Source organism: Scylla paramamosain, chromosome 27 (assembly GCF_035594125.1).
Source record: "Scylla paramamosain isolate STU-SP2022 chromosome 27, ASM3559412v1, whole genome shotgun sequence".
In the NCBI taxonomy this organism is placed as follows: domain Eukaryota; kingdom Metazoa; phylum Arthropoda; class Malacostraca; order Decapoda; family Portunidae; genus Scylla; species Scylla paramamosain.
Genome location: NC_087177.1, coordinates 5,858,512 through 5,878,604, shown reverse-complemented (window position 1 = coordinate 5,878,604; position 20,093 = coordinate 5,858,512). Strand labels below are relative to the sequence as shown.

Below are 20,093 nucleotides of genomic sequence, written 5' to 3'. Positions count from 1 at the left end.
ACACACATGAACACGCACACGCACGCACACACACACACACACACACACACACACACACACTAATTTAGCGACAGAAAAATCTCACATTTATATTTTAGTTGTCGATGCTCTCTCTCTCTCTCTCTCTCTCTCTCTCTCTCTCTCTCTCTCTCTCTCTCTCTCTCTCTCTCTCTCTCTCTCTCTCTCTCTCTCTTACACAGACACAATTTCTTGCAGTTACAAATCATCACACACACACACACACATATATATATATATATATATATATATATATATATATATATATATATATATATATATATATATATATATATATATATATATATATATATATATATATATATATATATCACAACAATTTGTCGATACACAAAACGCCCCAGCAAACCAAGCACGCAAAAAAAAAATTACGTAACAAATAGCGACTTCGAAAAGCAAAACAGGAAAAAGGAACTCAACACTCAAGAGGAGTAACGGGCCCATCCCAACATTCAGGGATATCAAGCATAATCAGTGCGTGCAGAAACACCGCTTGCCGTGGCCTGACCCATAATGCCTCCCTTCCATGTTTAGCCGGACCATGCTGGAGCCTCTAAGCCACGCCCTCCACCAAGCATTTACTCCCTTACTCCCTCCTCTTACTTATCCTTTGTCATCCCTCCTACCCTGCCACCTTTTCTCCCTGTCTCTACTCCCTGCCTTAGCTCCCTCCCTCCTTGCCATCGCTTGCCTCCATTCCCTGCCCAAGCCCCCTCCCTCCTTGCCATCTTTCCCTGCTCCTCACGCCCTCCCTCTACCCCTGTTCCACCCCATCAGGACCCGACCCAGAGAGGAATAAAGAGGAGCATTTGCATAAGGTTAATACAAGCAGTGTTTATGCGATTCTCCTGCGGGGTAAAGCACTCACTTTGTGTGTGTGTGTGTGTGTGTGTGTGTGTGTGTGTGTGTGTGTGTACCTCATTCGCATACCTAATATAAAGTGCAGACAAAACAAAGATGCAAATGTTGAATAAAAATGAGAAAGGAGAACACAATCGGATTTCACACACGCACGTACGCACGCACACTATACCCTTCATGACATTGCACCATTACATTAAGAACCCTCGTCACCGCACCACACAATCCTACCACACCCGTCCTTGACCTGCGCCACTTCCCGCCTACGTTTCCGAGGCTAATGCTCACCACCTCGCCTCCCTTCCTTCGATCAGGCCATGCATGCTTTCCCCTAAGGCTGACTCTGATGTCCTGGGATCCTTTTGCAAGTCATAAGCGCCGCCACTATGGACAGACAAACTCACAGCGGTAGAGAGAAATGAAGTTGGACGGACGATTGGATTCTGTTGTAGTTTGTTAGGTGATATTAGTTCCTCGACTGAGATCGCCCCAGGAGTCAGTGTGGCAGAGTGGGGTGCTTTGCTGTGTTGGTAGTAATGAGTTTGCGTTGTGCCTCTGTGATTGTGAGTTTCAGATATATTTTGCTGTTTATCGGTGTATAATAACAGTTTAGCATATTCATTGAGTTTGTACGTGCATGCATGCGTGATAATGTACCTATTGTATTATCAAGTAGTGGATTGTGTCTTATCTTCTGAGTGATGGTGTTTCTATGCATTATGCTGGCTGGTTTGGGTTGTGTGTGTGTGTGTGTGTGTGTGTGTGTGTGTGTGTGTTGACGTCCTTGTACTGAAGTATCTATATTTATCTTTACGTTCATAAATGCAAATAAATATCTATCTATTTAACTATTTATGAATATGTCCATGTACATCAGTCTATCTATTTATATATACACACACACACACACACACACACACACACACACACGAATCTCATCCGCAATTAACGTATCATTCTATTCTAATTAAACCCTACAATCTTGAATGGGCTTTTGGTTACTCCGCACCTCATTCGCTTAATGGAGCAGGCTTACACACACACACACACACACACACACACACACACACACACACACACACGGGTACAAAGTTGAAAAAAATGGAAGCTACTGAGAATAAAAGGATATAATAACAAACAGACAAGAAGGGAGGAAGTCTGGTAGTTAGTACATGTCACCCTCTGCTTGGAGAGACGCACCGCCTGTCAGCACGCGGGCCAAGCTATGCGAGTCTCGCCCTAAGTGGCGACGGCGGTCACTTGGCATCAGGTGACACCCTCCGGGCCACAGTTAATTTCATAGGCAGGAGTGTCGAGGTGACGGGGTGAATGACAAGTGGAGCAGTGTTTGTTTGTGTGTGTGTGTGTTTCTACTACAACTCCATCAACCTGAACATCAATAACATGAAGGGAATGTACTCATAATACAACAATATAAACAACAATATAAACAATAAAATGAACAACAACAACAACAACAACAGCAGCAGCAGCTGCAGCAGCAGCAACAACAACAAAAGCACCAGTACTACCACCACCAAAACCACCACTACCAAGAACAACAAAAATAACCGTCTCATTGCCTAGTGTGTAACATTATGCCGAAAAAAAATCTACAAGTGAGAGATAGAATTCCACATTATGAGAATATGAATAATGTAATAATCACATTTAATATTTACCATCAAGGAATAATGAGAGCAATTACGTTTCCAATGATCGACGAAACAAAAAGCAATTCAGGATATCACACGAGACACAGGCTTGTTATTATGCCAGGAAGCTTCATTCAGCCATTGTTAGTTATTCACTCAACTGTACTGTCCTTGCATCTGTCAGTGTGTGTTTGTATGTGCTTGGTCATCGTAATTACCATTATCACTCACGTCTCCACTGTAGGGAAAGGAAATATCACACTGCACTACACACACAAACACACACACACACACACACACATCCTCCCCACACAAACACATAGATAGATAGATAGATAGATAGATAGATACAGATAGATAGATAGATAGATACAGACAGACAGACAGATAGATAGACAATTTATTCACCACACACACACACACACACACACACACACACACACACACACAGTAAGAGCAGCCTAATGCGTTAATAACAAATCTCAAAAGGCTTCTCCTGTTCCAGTGAGGGGGCAGAGAGTCAGCCTTCCTGCGGTGTTTTCATGACGGCAGTAGAAGTGTGCAATCCTTCCCCGTCACGTTCCCGGGGAGACCTTATCAGCTGCCCGAGCGGCGATAGCATCCGATGGTGGGTGTCTCTTGATGACGAAGTGCTCAACAGTTAGTCTTGCTCCTTACACAGCCCAGGCTATAACTCCACAGAACAGGAAGATAAATGATGCTCTCTGATATTATCGTCGCTGTGATCCACGCCTTTAGGTACTTTAACGAAAGCTTCTCTCAGCAAGGTATCCCAGCTCAGGAGACGAAAAAACCCGCAGTCGTCTTGCTGGAGATGACAGACGTTAAGTGGAGGCGCGGCAAGGTGGGAGAGGACAGCTCGCGAACAGTGATCAGGGTTGCCAATAACTGGTGAAGCAGGAGCCAAGTCGAACAGTTGCCGTGATGCTTCCTGTGCTTGATGGCGCTCACAGCGTTAATGTCACCGCGTTAAAAGCCGCTAAGTTTAGACGAGACGAGTAAATGTTGCTTCTACCACCTTCTCTCTCTCTCTCTCTCTCTCTCTCTCTCCCTAAAATAACTTCTTTAAATATCCAGACTCACTGGCGCATGAATTACTGACAGCAGCGGGTGTTAAAAGAGAGATTTTTCCTCTTCCTCTCAGCCGTGTAGGATGCATTATAATTTACTTGAGAATTTACAGATTTATTTTCACATATAAATTCAGAAACTAAGAACTAAAAAAAATAAAAAAAACAAGAGACGCTGCAGTCGCTAAGCAAGAATGTTACCGTATGTATTTGTTTATTGAGATTATGCGTACAAAACTCTGCAACAAAGAGAGAATGGCAGAAGAAAAAATCTTTGCATTGCTAAGAACTGCAGCAAGTGATAATTCATCATAATGGTAAAAAAGTCGTGCAATTACTTAGGTAAAAGAAATACCCATGTGACTTATGAGGAAAGGAAAAGTCCCAGATGTGATGCGGCGCTCGAGGATAATTCATACTTGTCTTCCTTCAACACGCACATTCTTCCCTTCTTTCCTCCACACCTGATGTGTTCGCGTGCCGGCCCAGCTGTATTACTACAATGGCCCTCAGTTTGTCTACCCGCGCCCGGGAGGCTGTGGGATACTGGGGTCAGGGAAGGGCGGCTGTGGTGGCGGTGGCGGCGGCGGCGGCGGAGGTGGTAATGGTGACGCCCGGGTAGGTGTGGCAGACGCTGCTCAACGTTCAGAGGCAGCGGACGTGTTGCTGTGCAGTGCCGCGCCTATAGTGACCACGCCGGAGCCACCTGAGTTGACGGAAGCGGCCAGACTGTATAACGCTCGAAACTTCGTCCCTTTCCAATATCTTTTAATGAGTGATACCTTGATAACATTGTGGCGCCTGGAGGTCTTCGTTACCTGCCACATAAGTTCGGACTTGGATTCCTGCGCACCGTCGGAGTCTTGAGTGTCACGACATTTGCAGTTCATCTCCAGCACGGAAGTGACTTATGAACTTTTTTGTATCGTTTCATCTTCCTTAATCTTCAGACACATATCAGCCTCTACCTGCGGCCCACTCACTGTTCTCTGTCATGTTTCCCTTTTAATGAGGGACGTGGTGTGAAGGCGGTCATGTTGGTGTTTTAGACTTGTTTTCCTTCCTTCTCACTTGTCATCTCCTTGTATTTCCCCTTCACCTCTCATTTTTTCTTTCTCTTCAATTTCTTTCCTTCTCCCCCTCGTCTCCTCGCCGAGGGTGGGTTAGCAGGTCATTATTGCCTCCCATCTGAGGTGCCTCCTGGCACTCCCTGTCCTCCCCGACACACTGCTCACTTTCGGTATCCAAATGGCTTTCCAGATAACGCTGACTCGCGCTGTTTACCTTTTAGCGAGACGTTAAGTAGTTAATGATGCACCCGAGATTAAAAATTCCTCTGTTGTGCGAAACAGTTCTTTTGTCAGTAATATTTGCAGCTGAAAGTGAATATTGCTCTCATCGAGTCATTACCAGTGAGGAGAGATTGTTTCCGCAGCCTGCAGGGGTGAGACGGTGGGGCAGCTATTGAAGGTGCGGCTACTGACTTTCCTCCCCGCTGATATGGAAGCAAAGAAACAGCAATCATGCAGATTCACAGACTTTTTGCACTTATTTTCTACAAATTCGGACGTTAACGAATTCAGCAGCAACATCAGGAAGCTGCAGGGTGATTCCGCGGCGTGGTGTCTAGACAGCCAGCTGTGGGAAGCAGACGGCTGCACCGGAAGGCTAAATGGACCTACAGCGATGGTGAGCCTCTTATCGAATAATGGCTAAGAAGTCTGTGAGGAAAGCGAAGGCGTGCATGCAGCGCCGCACGCAGCCATGTCAGCATGGCCCTCCCACCTGTCGCCACACACGCCGCCGGGAAACACTTGATACAGCCTGCACGCACCGCTCCGTCACTCGTTAGGCCTTACACACCACTCTGTGCCGCACCCTCTGTCTCCAGGAGAAAGGTGAACACTTTCTGCTTATTTATTACACGCTGTCGCTTTTGGATTTTCATCACTAATTTAGGATTTCAAGCACGGAAGTGCAAACAAACAAGCCAACATTAAACACACACACACGTCGCTGCACAAGACTTTCTTATTTCTCTCACCCCTATTCTGTCCATATCTCTAATGCAAGAGTTAACCAGCCTTTTCATTTATTCATCCCTTTCTCTGGTAAACTTTTGCTCTCCCTGCCTGCTTCTGTATTTCCACCTTCCTATGACTTGAATTTCCTTCAAGACACTTATCCTTCAAATTTTGACTACCGCTTTGGACCCTATTCGGGGACCGGCATCTCAGTGGGCCTTTTTTTTTTTTCTTTTTAATTGGATTTTGTTGCCCTTGTCCGGTGTCCCTCCTACATAACACACACACACACACACACACACACACACACACATTTGTTGGTAAAAAAATAATAATGAGACTCACAGAGAACGTAATTATAGTAATTTATAGTGCTTATAAAAAAAAAAATATATAATCTATGATGTTAGAGGCTTCCCCCGCCAAAGAAAAAAAAAGTTCACCTTTGCTTGGTGGCCGTGAGAAGCAGGCAGCGTGTGGCGACGGAGAAAATGCAAAGGACAGGAAATTCCTCTCGTGTGCCAAGGAATCTTCAGTGTTCACTGGAGAGTAAAAACAGAGAAGATGCGTTAGACTTCCATGTCAAGACGAGGGTGGTGGTGGTGGTGGTGGTGGTGGCCAGTTACTCAAGTTATCGTAAAGACTCTTGAAGATATGAATATTACGTGGTAGTTCAGATAAATGTATACAGTTACGAGTATTTATGGTACATTAGTGATGGCGATGGTCGTGGTGGTAGATGCATAGGTGGTGGTAGTGGTGGTGATGGAGGCAATGCTGTTAATGGCGGTGATAAATGGACATGAACTAATCCAAAATAAATATTTATGAGCGGTACTGCAACACGCGACATTATCAACACTCAACATTATCAGTTTTCGGCCACTCGACAAAAAATCATTATCAGACTAACACTCACTATGAAGCTACTGCTCAGTGTCCCTCCAACCTGTCTCCCCTCTCCCACTCGTGTTCTTTCCACTGAGCCCTCTGTTCTGCTCACCCATATCTTCCTAGCAAGCCAGCTTTTCTCACTCAATCCTCTTTCCCGTCCAGATCCCTCTCTCTCTCTCTCTGCTCTGCGCTCTCCTACCATTTAGTCACCTTTAGTTCTCTTTTTTACACTCAGCCACTTCTTTCCACATATTCCCATCGCTCTACACAACATTTCCTCTAATTCAACGCTTCCCTCTGAGACAATTCTTTCCACTCGGTCTCTCTCTCTCTTTTTTCATTAAATTCTTGTAACTTTATGAATGTGTTGAAATAGTTACGACCTTGAAACGTACACCAGCATGTTGTCAGGTTTTATTTGTAACTAAGACGATGATAACCATGAATAAGAAATAGACTTGGCTGGCTGTATTAAACATGATATTTACAGTAAGTAAATAGCTACGTAGTTAGGTTGTCAGAATAGGCAGAAAGAAAAATAAGACAGACAGGAGATGAGAAAATTAGCATGGACTACTGACGGACAGCAGAACGGTGCAGGAAAAAAAAAAAAAACTGTTGGGAGGTTTTGTCCTGCAGGCGATTGGTATCAATGATGATGATTATTCAGCTGCAATAAGTTAACGAGGTCCCTTCAATGATTAATTTTGATGGGAGGGCGTGGTCCTTCCCCTTGTATCAACTACGGGGTGTGGTCGCTCCCTACTTGCTTCCTTCCACCATGGTGCATGTGGGCGTGGCCTTCCCATCAGGAGGCAGGTGATTTGTGTGACCGCCTCAGCCGCTCTTAGCTTGCATCATCCACGCACCAGCAACGTTTCGCTCACGGCCTCCCATTAATTGCAGCTAAACCAACATCCCACACTCAAACTAAAATAAATCGGGCAGTATACCAGAAAACATAATTTTCACGTTGCCTACATTGCCGAGTGACACCCGGAGGAGTTATATTTGTGTAGCTGTAGATAGTCCTTCCTGGCCACACGTGTAAGGCTTAAGAAGGGCGAGCTAGTACATTAAGGACTGTCGGAGTGGGAGTAGTATAAGGCTTAGTAAAGAATTCGTATTTACTCAGCTGTTTTGCATTTAACTAGACTTATATTTACAAAGTTTTAGCAAGGATAATTTTCACGAACATCACCACAATACTTGCATCATTATTGCCAGTCAATGCCACCAGCTCACTCCTCCTGTCTCTCTGTGTTGCGGCTTCCTCACATCTATACGAAAGCACCGGATCAAGTGACCCTCCCTGTCGTCCTCCCAGCAAGACTAATCAAGTGGGTATCGATCGCGTGTCGTGTGGCTGTGCGGGTCGGATGTCAGGGAGGCCGGGGATCGGGTTGCCCTAGTGGAGGTCTTCCCTCGTCCATTACAATCAACACGGTGGGTGCTGAAGCTCATGGTGTCACGAGACTGGCCAAGGGAGACCCAAGGGAGACTACAATATATTTCACTGCTCCTTTTTTTAGCAATGTACTAGTTATGTTTTGTCTCTTTTTTATTGTCTGTGGAATTAATTATGCCATTTTTAAAAGCAATATATTTAACGTATCAACTTAAATGAAATCGGTGCGGCGTGAAATCGTTTCCGGAGAGTCAGTACGCGCCGTGACCTGCTACACGAGCGTGGCGCGCCCCTGTGTGCTGATAATTAATTAGAACAATTTTATTAGAAAGGAATGCACTATCAATTTTGCCCGTGTGCCAGGTCCAGAGAGAGAGAGAGAGAGAGAGAGAGAGAGAGAGAGAGAGAGAGAGAGAGAGAGAGAGAGAGAGAGAGAGAGTAGTATACATGCCAGAGGTTAGGTTCTATACATGTCAAGCAGTCTTTCTTCTCTATCTCCCGTCCCACAGTTCTCTCTCTCTCTCTCTCTCTCTCTCTCTCTCTCTCTCTCTCTCTCTCTCTCTCTCTCTCTCTCTCTCTCTCTCTCTCTCTCTCTCTCTCTCTCTCTCTCATGTAATCTATAAGCATCCTTTAGATACACATCCCCTCCTCCCCCTTACACCCCCACCAACACCTGTATTCCCTTCTCCCCACATGCAACCTTCCACCTGGCTTATTCGCGGTTCCCAAAATAATGTTAAATAAATAATACACCAAAACAAGCCGCCTTTAACCTGTGGGCGGCGGAGTTACGCGTGGGTCAGTCCATTAGCGTCAAGATAATGTTAAAATTACGAGCGAGAGAGTCTTGTTCTCTTGTGCCTTCTGAAATGCCTTGGTTTGCCTCCTGTTCCCCCCCTCTCTCTCTCTCTCTCTCTCTCTCTCTCTCTCTCTCTCTCTCTCTCTCTCTCTCTCTCTCTCTCTCTCTCTCTCCCTCTCTGGCTTTTTTTCTTTTCAGCGTCTCACAATATTGATGGGTCGGTCGCAAGGCAGGCAGGTGCCGGGGAGGGTTGAAGACGGGAGTGTGAAGCGTGATGGATCTGTCCGATGTGATTGGCTACACAGGTTCTTCGCCCTCCATTTCTCCTCTCCTCTTCCCTCTCTCAACACTTCCACAGGCAGCCCAGGTCGTCTGTCAATAGCATTTCCATCTGGGTCCTATCACCATCGCTCTGGCCTCTTAATTCACGTCAAACACGACTACCCACTCAGCCCACCTCTTCCACTGCTTTCCTCGGCTCCCCAAAGCGTCCTCCTTTCCCTAAGCACCTTGTTAACACCCACTCAACACCTCGCGCTTTTCGTAAACACCTGTCAGTTGGTTTTGCCTAAAATTACACCCCCGACCACCTGTCTCCGTTCTGTCTTTCCTTTCTCCCTTCCTTGTCTGTTTCTGTTTTTCTTTTTTTTCACTTCAGCCAAAAAAAGAATCCTGAGTTTTCTTAAACTTTCCTTCTCTTTCTTCCACCAAATTCTCCTTCCCTTTCTATTCTCGTAAAAGTTTACCTCCTTGTTTTCTTTCTCTCTTCTCGTCATCGACTCCCAGATTCTCTTTCACTGTCACTCTTCTCGTTTCTCTCCCTCCAACAGCAAACGTTTTACCTTTCTTTTCTCAATCTTACTTCGTCCCTCGGAGCCTCTTTCCATCTTATCCTTGTTGTCTGTAACCTCTCTCCTCACTTCCCCTAACTTGAGCTTCGGGCACGATGGAAGGGGCCGAGTGGTGAGAGAATAAGGAAAACAACTGCAGTCGCCTGTATCTTGTCACGTCGGAGGTCGGCACTATAATAAGCTGTGCACGTACTATATTGTTTTTGTTGCGTATGGAATTGACAAACAAAAGAGCAGTGTTATATTTTAGTTATAAAAGCGTATCAGTATTAGCGCTATCGAAAAGCCATGACAAAACAATTATGGATTCACATACTATTTGAGCAATTTTCCACTAATAATATAGTTTCTAAAGCAACACAGTCTCGTTTTATTTAAATCTTATTTGGTATAAATTTTGATTGTGCTGTCAGTCTCGCTTCCGTTACGCTACGTTCTACTCACTATTACATCACATGCTGTCGGTATATAAATCTTACATTTTTACGTGCTTGTACTGCACGATATACAGAAACGACTTAAATATATTTTAGTTTGACTAAACGCCGTGAATTATATAACAACCGTCCCGCATTGACGTACAGCTGACAAATATCCAATATGAAATTCTGCACCAGTTTTTTCCAGTAACCGATTCATACGTGCGGTGAAATTTGACGCAATATTGGAGTGATCGCGTCCTCCCGGAGCGGGCGGTCCGGAGCTGCGAGGGCTAATCTTATTGTAACTCTGAGGGATACACTAATCCAGTTTGCCAATCCAACTTTCAGGTTTCATCTGTCCTTGATTGGGCGGATTACACTGAACGCAGCGGATCATTCGTTATCAGGCTGATGACGTTTTCTTTCATTCACGACCACTGCCGCTGTTACTAAGACGACAAGAACGACAACGCCACCATCAACACTAACCATCGTTCACCACCAGTCTTATGACTCTCCCCGTCTCTCGTCCTTGCTCTTCTCCCTGTCAGCCACACTCGCAGCACCACCTCACTAACTCCCTAACCTCATCTCAGTCCCATTCACCAACACAAACCACCCCACCCAACACACACACACACACACACACACACACACACATATCTTCACCCACTTTATCCGTTCATCCGTTTTATGGTTTTCATCTGTTCAAATGCCAAAATCGCTCCCTGATCCTAAATTACCTGTAGCAAGCTAACTAAACTAAATTTACACCAACTATCCAACCTGCCCTAAAATTTGACCTAGGTAACGACAGCAAGCAAGCAATATAATTTCCTAAAATACCCTGAATCAAATAACCAGCCACTAAACTACTCAAAACTAGTTGACTATAACCTCAATTATTGTCAAACTAACTAACTGATTCCGCACCTGTCCAAATAATGGCCAATCAATCTCTAGAATATCCCAGACTAGATAACCCCAATCTACTCTTAATCTAGTTAACAAACACAACTCTTGAACACTACACTGAACTCAAAGACCCAAAACTAGATAAATAAACATTAAACTACCTCAAACGAGTCAATCGATTCCCAGACAAGCTAAGAAGCTATCAAACACTCAGTAATAAAGAAAAAAAAGATATCTACTATAAAATACTCGTCTCACTAGAGAGAGAGAGAGAGAGAGAGAGAGAGAGAGAGAGAGAGAGAGAGAGAGAGAGAGAGAGAGAGAGAGAGAACCCTAGGGATCGTTTTCAAACATTTTAAGTGATGGTTCTCCAGAAAAGGCGCAGGACGACACCGTATCAAAGAGGGATTGCCAAAAAAGGGACAAAATCACTTTCCAACACATAATGGGTGGTGATCAGAGGCTCGTCCTGCGTTGACGTCAAGGAATAAGGGAGGGGCTTGGGGAGGGAAGGGCGCTTATGGCCTTACGGGGAGAGGGGATAGGAGGGAGCAGGTAGTGGTGGTGGTGGTGGTGGTGGTTACTGATCATTAGGATAAGGGGGATGGACGAGGTCAAGTTATTCAGAGATATATATATAGAATGGTGTGTCGTTATGTATTCAGTTCATGTTTGGGGAAGTTTTTCTTCCTCCAATAAAGTTATCGCTTTTTACGGAATAGTTATGGCTCAATTAGTAATATTTGTTTGCCTTTACAATATTTATGTATTCAGTACAGGTCAGGAGACTTTTTTAAGTTTAATTCTAGTAAGGATATAACTTTTTTAATGAATAGTTATCGCTCAGTCGGTAATATTTGTTCGCCTCTACAGTCTCTTTAGATTAATTACTGCGTATTTCTATAAATCACTCGGTAATGTTTTGTTCGCTTCTACAGTATCTTCAGGTTGCTTTGTGTCTTCCTATAGCTCAGTCATTGACATTTGCTTGTCTCATCAGTAGTTACCTTCAGGTTTAGTCTGTTTAGTTTAGTTTAGTGTGTTTCTATAACCGGAAAATAAATTGGTGGTGCAAAATACAGACTGGCAGCACCGTTTGGAATAATACTGCTACCATATTTTGCACTTTTTCTTAAAAGGCTACTCAGAGGATAGAGTGAAGTGATTGAAAACCGCATCCTCAGTATCTTTGTTCTTTACGAGGGATGTTAGTCAAGTATAAAGATAAGATACAGAATAAAAAATAAGTATCAAAACGTTGAAGTTGATATAAACAAAGCAACCTGAACTTTCGCAACTCTTAAGCCTCTTAAACGCAGACAACCATGAAGATGACCATTTTTTTCTTCCTTCTTCCTTCATACTTAACACTGACATCACCAGGACGTTCATTCGCCACGAGAGGACGCTATAAACGCTGAACTACACTATAAAAACTGACCCGTCCATTGTTGTAAGGGACATGAACACTCGGCACGTCAGTCTTGATCAGCGGCGCTCATCACAAGACCGGCCACACCACCACCTTCAATCATACTCATCTAAATCTCATATTTCTTCCTTGCACTCGCAGATTATTAACCCAACCACCAGCATCAAGCAAGACTCAAGCACTAAACCTTTAAATCTCAGTCATAATATCACACTTTTTTTTTTTTTCCCGTTTCAACGTCCTCTTCTACCTCCTTCCTCTCGCCTTCCCGCGTGACAGGCAGGTGAGGTGTTCAATTACAGGTGAGGCGCTCAGGTGCTTCACGGTGTAGAGTGACGCAGATTTTACCCTTGCGTCAGGATACGTGTAACGCGTTAGTATTAAGCGATATTTTTCCTTTCAGTCGTTTTGATAAGACATAAGACTATACGAGAGGGAGGGACGGAAGGGGGAGGGAGGGACGGAAGGGGAGGGAAGAGGGGAAGAAAGATAAGGAGGATGTGGTGCTTGGAAAGGAGGTTATGGAAGGTTAATGGAGGGGGACGGTGTGTGTGTGTGAGAGAGAGAGAGAGAGAGAGAGAGAGAGAGAGAGAGAGAGAGAGAGAGAGAGAGAGAGAGAGAGAGAGAGAGAGAGAGAGAGAGACACACACACACACACACACACACACACACTGCAGGTTAGGGTGTGCCGCCGTCACTTCCTATTTAAGGCAAACTCTAAGAAGAGTCACCTTGGGCAGTTTACAGTGGACATTATCTCAGGCGAAGCACATAGACGTAATTATAGGCTTCAGTAAATTACTCTTTTTCCTCATCCTCGCGTCGGCCTTCCTTCCTTTCTGCCAACACTTTTCATTCCTGACACTCGCTAATACAGGAGTGTTGTCATTGATTTTCTCTCATTTTTTCTTTGCCCGTATGTTATCCTGTCAGTTTATATCAGTTTACATAGACTATTCCGCGTCTTGAATAGCTTTTGAACTATTACAGTATTATAGGAATCTAAGCAGACCTAAATATTATTCATTGAGTCTCCGTGTAACATAAGCATAACTTAAACAAAGCTTAGTGAACCGTGCTACGAGTATTTCAAATCCTCCGGTTCTTCTTCCCTACCTTGACGCAAATCAGGGGACTTTCACGGGACGTCAGGCAAGGCGCAGACAAGTCAAGGAAATCATATTCGACTAGAAGGGGCCTTTAATCTAAGCAAGGTGCGACAACTTCTATCAGGCTGCCATGTCAGCAGATTTTATCATTAATGTTTCGCTCTCATCACTTCCTCCCTTCCCAGGTGGCAACATTAGAGCCAAGAAACACAACCAGTATTACTCACCAAAAAAATTATAAGTTTTTCCTCTTTAAGATGTTTATTACTTTTTATCTCCTGTTGGTTTAAATGTAGCGCACCTATTTTTCAAGGACTTATTAATAGTGGAGGCATGCGGTCTAGTTCACCTGGCGGCGAAACCCTTTCCTGGGGACGCGGGGCCTGTCAGCTTGGTTTCCCCCGGCATACCAAGATGTCACGTTGTTTATTTAGTTTTAGTGTGGGCGCCGAATGCCAAGGCCCTTGCTCTCCCCGCCCCTATGTCTGCCGCCTGCTTGGCTGTACCGGGGGCTCCAGGGAGCATCCATCATTCTTGACACATAACTCGCAGGCACCAGCCAAGTCAGATGAGCAGCTCGCAGTCATTCCCCAAGAATACGTAAGCATGTATCTACTACAGAATGGTACACAAACACATGTCTATAGATACCTTCAAGCAGGATTTAAAAAGAGGGCACAGATGGCGCTAAAAGGCGGGTGGCTGGCGGCAGGTGGCAGGCAGACTCGTCGGCTTTGAGTAGCATAGTAATTAGGAGACGCTCACGCTCGAGGGTCACTGCAGAGTCTGTCTTGAGAGGCTGTGGAAGGCAGGGAATGTTTCATCTGTTGCTAGAAATTTTTTTTTTTTATCTATAGAGGTTGAGCATATTATGGCGACCGGTTCATGTTCTACATGCGGCTCTCATTAAAACATCATCACCCACGTTTTCGCAGCTAATGATAGTGGCAAGCTCATATCTTTTGTATGCTAATAATTCCTGGCCACGAGATGAACAAGCATGAAATTTTATGTGGTTGCTTGAAAGTAACTTAAATTCATGAGATGATATGAAGCACACGTAAGTGGCAAAATTTCTCTAAAAAAACAAAAAACGAGTGAATATCACACAAGATAAGCACACAGTTACCTGCAGGAGAGTAGAGAAAATCCACTCGTCTTATTTGTAAGCAACGCTCCACGCGGTCCCTGCACCAAACGTCATTAAAAAAAAAGGAGGGTTAAAAACAAGGAAAGGGAAGCAATCACGAGAAAAAAAGACATTGAAAAATCAGCTGAGATTCTCTCTCGTTACACATGGTATAAAATAAAAGGTTATAAGAGTCCAGATTAACTCACAACGAACGAGTGCAAGCTGCGTTAGTAAAGGGCGGGAAAGGAAGCGAAAACAGAAACTGGGCTCACTTCTTTCTTTTGTTTCCTGAGCTCAGCGAGTCTGCTTGGAAGGTGTACTATAGTTACTTCTTGGCTGCACTGTACGTTAGGAACACGACGTCAACCCCTTCATTGTCTGCGTCAGAGAAAACAAAAGACACCTTGTCATGAAGTGAATGCAAGAATGAGGACAAATTAACATATTTCGTCCAGAATAATGTGGTCACTGGCAAGAAGCTAGGCGCCAGGATCTCATTCTGTGAGCTGTCTGCAGAACTCTTCTCAAGTTTCTCTGTTCCCTGTGCTCGTCATTCAGGTAAAATGGTCTCCTAATGCAACCACGCCTAACAGCCACACATCACAGGATGATGGGAACAAAAAACACTTGCTGCTTTAAACAGAAAGCTATACAAGTTAAACGCTTAACTTAAATCTTACGTTTTGTATGAAAGCATAGTAACCAAACAGATCTGACTGGTAAGGGCAATTAGTTTCATAACAACTGTCAAAAGATGACACTGACAGGATACCATTTACACTTTGACGTCAGAATAGTATCATCGAGGCTGTAGGTCAGTGAGGCAAGGGGGTGTTCTGGGAAAGACCTACAAAAAGCGATCTGTGAAATGGTGTAGTATGACCAAGGCATTGTATAGTCTTCAGTTGGCAGGGGCGAGGCAGTGAGGGAGAAACAAAGGAAGTCAGTAGGAGTGGCTGGCACCATACGGACACGTGAAGACAATAAAAAGTATAAATATATCTTGCGAGAGTTTATGACTGTTCAAAAATAAAAGACGCTGAGGAGAGACCTTTGAGGAAATCGCTAAATGTGCTACATGAATAAAATATGAATATTATTATGCATTTAAAAAGCTTGAGTGTGTGGCCGTTAGTCACTGCCCCTCGTAAATCACGGACAAAAGCTGGTAAGTAAAAATATTTTGCTTCACTCATACGTTTGTATAGCCGCGTCTAAGTACAGGTGTGTACCCCTTAAACTGCTGACATGGTGGGAATAAGATTGAGGCAAGGAAGAAGAAAAAGGTGTTATAAAAAAAATAATGGGAAACAAAAATGACAGGACGAAAAAAAACAAAAAAAACAGGAGAGAAAAATAAACAGCAAAATCAATTAATCAAGAAGTGACGTTTGGATGGATAAGAGAAAAACAAGTCTCGCTTTGCCAGAAGCGCCGACGATTGACTCATTTACCGATGAACAATTATGGCAGCACGTGGAAAATAAAAACAAAGCTCCGCTACAATATTAAAGTCAATTAGAAAACCAAATTACCTGAAACATTTAGAATAAGACAAAAATCAAAAGGTAAAAGTAAAAACCACAATATTGGAAAAAAAGCTACACTTAATGGAAAATAGAGGCTTTCACCTTAAAGAGAAATGTCTCCAGCATCTGAGAGAGAGATGGAAAGTTCCGTTTGTGAGGTGAGAGGCGGCCCTCCTTCAAGACAAACGTGAAATTGACTCATTAGTATTTAACTCACCGAGACAACTCACGCACTTAAACACCGACACAACCCTTTCTGAGACGAAAAACAAAGGGAACGTGAGTGTAGAAGCGTCCACGAGATAAGAGATCAAAGGGGGATAATGAGCTAGCACACTACCTTAAGAAAAGAAAGTAATTACAAAGAGCCAAACGTTTCTTTTGGTCGAGGGAGACTGGCTAGCGTGTACAAGGCTGAGGGCTATTTGAAGGTGCAGACGACCTGAAGGGAAGGGAGGGGGAGGGAGAGGCAGTACTTCTTTGCTAATTGCCAAACATTACAGTGACGTGCTTGGGTATACAACGAGAGCCCCGAGGATGAATGAACCTCCAAACAATGCCATCTTGCCTCCCCGCAGCCAGGTGCAGGCCATTTGTGTTTGATTAGTTGTGAGGAAGGGGAAAGACTCAGAAGGGGAAGAGAAGAGGAGGAGAAGCGGAGACACTGAGAGAGGAGAGGAGAGGAGAGGAGAGGAGAGGAGAGAAGAGAAAGGAAAGGGAAGGAAAGTTAAGAAAAGAAAAGAAATGGAAAGGAAAGAAAAGAAAAGGAGACGAAAGGAAATGAGAGAAAGGGGAGGAAGGAGGAAAGGAGAGAGGGAGAGAGGGAGGTAAGAGAAGAAGAGAGGAGAGGCAAGGAAACTAATGAACAGTGAAGGAAGGAAAAGGAAATGTAAGGAGAGAGAGAGAGAGAGAGAGAGAGAGAGAGAGAGAGAGAGAGAGAGAGAGAGAGAGAGAGAGAGAGAGAGAGAGAGAGAGAAAACCTACCGATTATGCTCCCTTCCCCCCCCCCCCCCTCTCTCTCTCTCTCTCTCTCTCTCTCTCTCTCTCTCTCTCTCTGACCACGTGCACCTGTGTTTTGTTACCCACTCCTTCCATCAGTCTTTCATTAATGCTACAAACTTCACCTATTTCCTTATTAACGTGTTTACCAGAAGCACCACCTGTTGCCTGCCTCATCACAGACACAGCGGTGATGGTGGTGGTGGTGGTGGTGGTGGTGGTGGTGGTACAAGGGAGTGCCGGTGACTGATGTATACAAGTCCAACGAAAAAAAAAAAAAAGAAATACAGTAGGCGCAAGATACAACTGAGATTACAATATAAGGTAAAAGCAATAGCAGTAACTTAAACTCTCCAAAATGTAAAGTCGCCACGGTTGGAAGTGAAGGAGACTAAGCAAGAAATAGCTTCTAGGAAATAGGTGCTAACATACATACTAACACCAACTTTATGGGACGTTTCGACAGCTGTTTTAGCATCTTCATTCCTGATAATGTCCCCACTGAAAATTATTCCTCTCAGCCACACCTCACACTTCTGTCTGAATTCCGTACTCGCTTTATCAGAGAAAAAATATATAAATTCCATCCAAGGCACACCTTAATCCGCCCACTCGCACCGCACACCGCACACACTCCAGCCACACACACTAACGGACCATACCTCTTCATCTTGAGTCCACTCCAAACTTTAGGCCACACGAAACATTGGCAGACACCATAACAAGACCATAAGACTTCCTGATGTCTGGAGGGGCACGCTGCGACAAAAGGAGAGAAAAAAAAGAAGAAAAAAAAAACACTAAACAAACACCCACCCAACTACCTACTCACCCCCCCACACACACACACACACACACACACACACACATCAGCTGATAAAGCATCGTGTGTTAAATGAAGGAAGGTACGTCAAAGAAGGGAATATTTTGCCACGTGTATTCAGGTAGCAAGTTAATTAGTTACCTCCTTCATAATATTTTGCTCGGTTTGCGTCAGCCTGAGAGATCTGAGTGGCCTTTAATGTTGTTTTCGCCAGAGAGGCTGTATCAAGGGTGAACAGGAGGAGGAGGAGGAGGAGGATGAGGAGGAGGAGGAGGAGGAGTAAAGGGAGAGGAGAAAGAGGAGGAGGAAGAGGAAGAACGAGGAAGACGAGGAGGAGCAGAGGTTATGTTTCCTAAGATTAATTTCGAAGTTCCTGTTTCGTCCTGCTGGTCGATGACCCTCAACACAATTACAACTTAGGACCAAGTGCCGGGCTTTGTGGTCAAGGAGTGAAGGGAAACGTGAAGCGAGACAATGCGATTCCAACATGATACATCCTGAGGTGATAATGTTTATGTTGTGGTTTAGGCTGCATGGTGGTCTTTGTGTTGAGTGTTACGAGGTGGTAATGTATGCGAGGTGACATGGCAAGGCCATGCTGCTGTGTTGACGCAAGCCACCATCACAATCCCAAGCATGCAGTTCCTTGCCAACCGCCGCACAGGGTTTGATTCAGACAAAACACAACACAAATGTTCTTGGCAGAGTTGAGCCCAAAAATCTGACGGTCAAGGCCCATCGCCGCCTTGACACAACAGTTGAGAGGCTTGCCGTCTAGCAGGGAAATTTACAGCCTGTGGGAGAGTGAAAAATTTATGGCGACTTTTACTTCTCTGTTTACTCGAAGAGCGAGTTCGAGGGAGTGACCGACGAATGGCTGAATGGACAGGTGACTGCAGGTGGCGGTGCTCTATGGCCACAAATGAAAGGGAACCTTCACAACACACTGGTTATCAGGCACTTCGGCAAATCTTACATGTCAACTGTATATATATATATATATATATATATATATATATATATATATATATATATATATATATATATATATATATATATATATATATATATATATATATATATATATATATATATATATTTATATACTCGTATATATATTTACACACAAACACCCACTAGTATAACGCAAGGGACTATGATTCCCTTGCACGCTCTCAACTTGCCTTTGAAAGATCTGTGTCCTGACCAGAACACGTCACCCAACACACCTGGCACACAGCCACCCATCGCTAATTATTTATAATCCATCCAAGCAGTCTTGGCACTGCAGACTGCACGGTGCCAGCTGTTCCTTGTCCCAATCTGGCGAACGGTAAAGCAAAAAACTCATTTATCTTCTTGAGAATTATAACTTGAGGTGGTAGCAAGGCATTTATTATCACTAGCAGGATGATATACATTTGACTTCACAAAAATGACGAAACATAGTTACAAGCAATACTTTTTATAAGATGCAAAAATAAGAACAAACACACTGCCTAGGCAATGCTTCCACCTTTCATCTGACACACTGAACCATTCGAAGCATACATTCCTGAACCACATGTTTAGTCAGTGCAAGTCTGCCTTTCAACACCTGCTGTGGGAGTCCCTCGAGTGCCTTAAGGGTGAGGATTGCAAACCAGCGCCTCACATCCCAGCAAGGAGGTGAAAAAGGTGTACAAAGAGGTGAATAGAAAGCGAAGGAAAAGAAGAAAAGAGACAATAATGAGCAATGGAGAGAGGAAGAAAAAGAGGAAGGCAGGTGGAAGGAAGAAGCCTGTTCAGTGCGTTCATTATCCTGTTCATCAACACATGCAAGTCGACGTGGAGAAGTTTTGTGGCCTCCCTGACGACTTTAATTATTCATTTGCTGACGAATGGTGTGTGTGTGTGTGTGTGTGTGTATACGAGAGAGAGAGAGAGAGAGAGAGAGAGAGAGAGAGAGAGAGAGAGAGAGAGAGAAACTATGATAAACACAACATATACGAGAAAAGAAATTTTCCATGAAGAAACAGGCGTCCACGCTGTTATTTTAATCATAATTCAGTACAACCTGTAGAAACGTTTTCCTTTCATTACCATTTTTATGAAAGAGCGGCTCTGGTCA

General features: G+C 44.0%; 1 protein-coding gene and 1 long non-coding RNA gene across 9 annotated transcripts in view; one reads left to right on the top strand and one right to left on the bottom strand.

The window, feature by feature from the left end:
- LOC135114080 (uncharacterized) overlaps positions 1 to 20,093 on the bottom strand; it is a 94,651-nt gene that overhangs the window by 37,755 nt on the left and 36,803 nt on the right. For 4 of the 6 annotated variants that reach the window (XR_010275202.1, XR_010275201.1, XR_010275200.1 and 1 more), the window contains exons 2-5: positions 14,839 to 15,010; positions 14,630 to 14,688; positions 14,152 to 14,299; positions 6,114 to 6,212 (exon numbers count right to left, since the gene is read on the bottom strand). This is a non-coding gene — a long non-coding RNA (uncharacterized LOC135114080). The remainder of the gene's footprint in view (positions 1 to 6,113; positions 6,213 to 14,151; positions 14,300 to 14,629; positions 14,689 to 14,838; positions 15,011 to 20,093) is intronic. The other 2 variants (XR_010275203.1, XR_010275205.1) reach the window with 2 other exon arrangements.
- The window catches only part of LOC135114077 (multiple epidermal growth factor-like domains protein 6), a 165,474-nt gene that overhangs the window by 110,902 nt on the left and 34,479 nt on the right, over positions 1 to 20,093 (top strand). The gene's annotated exons all lie outside the window — the stretch shown is intronic.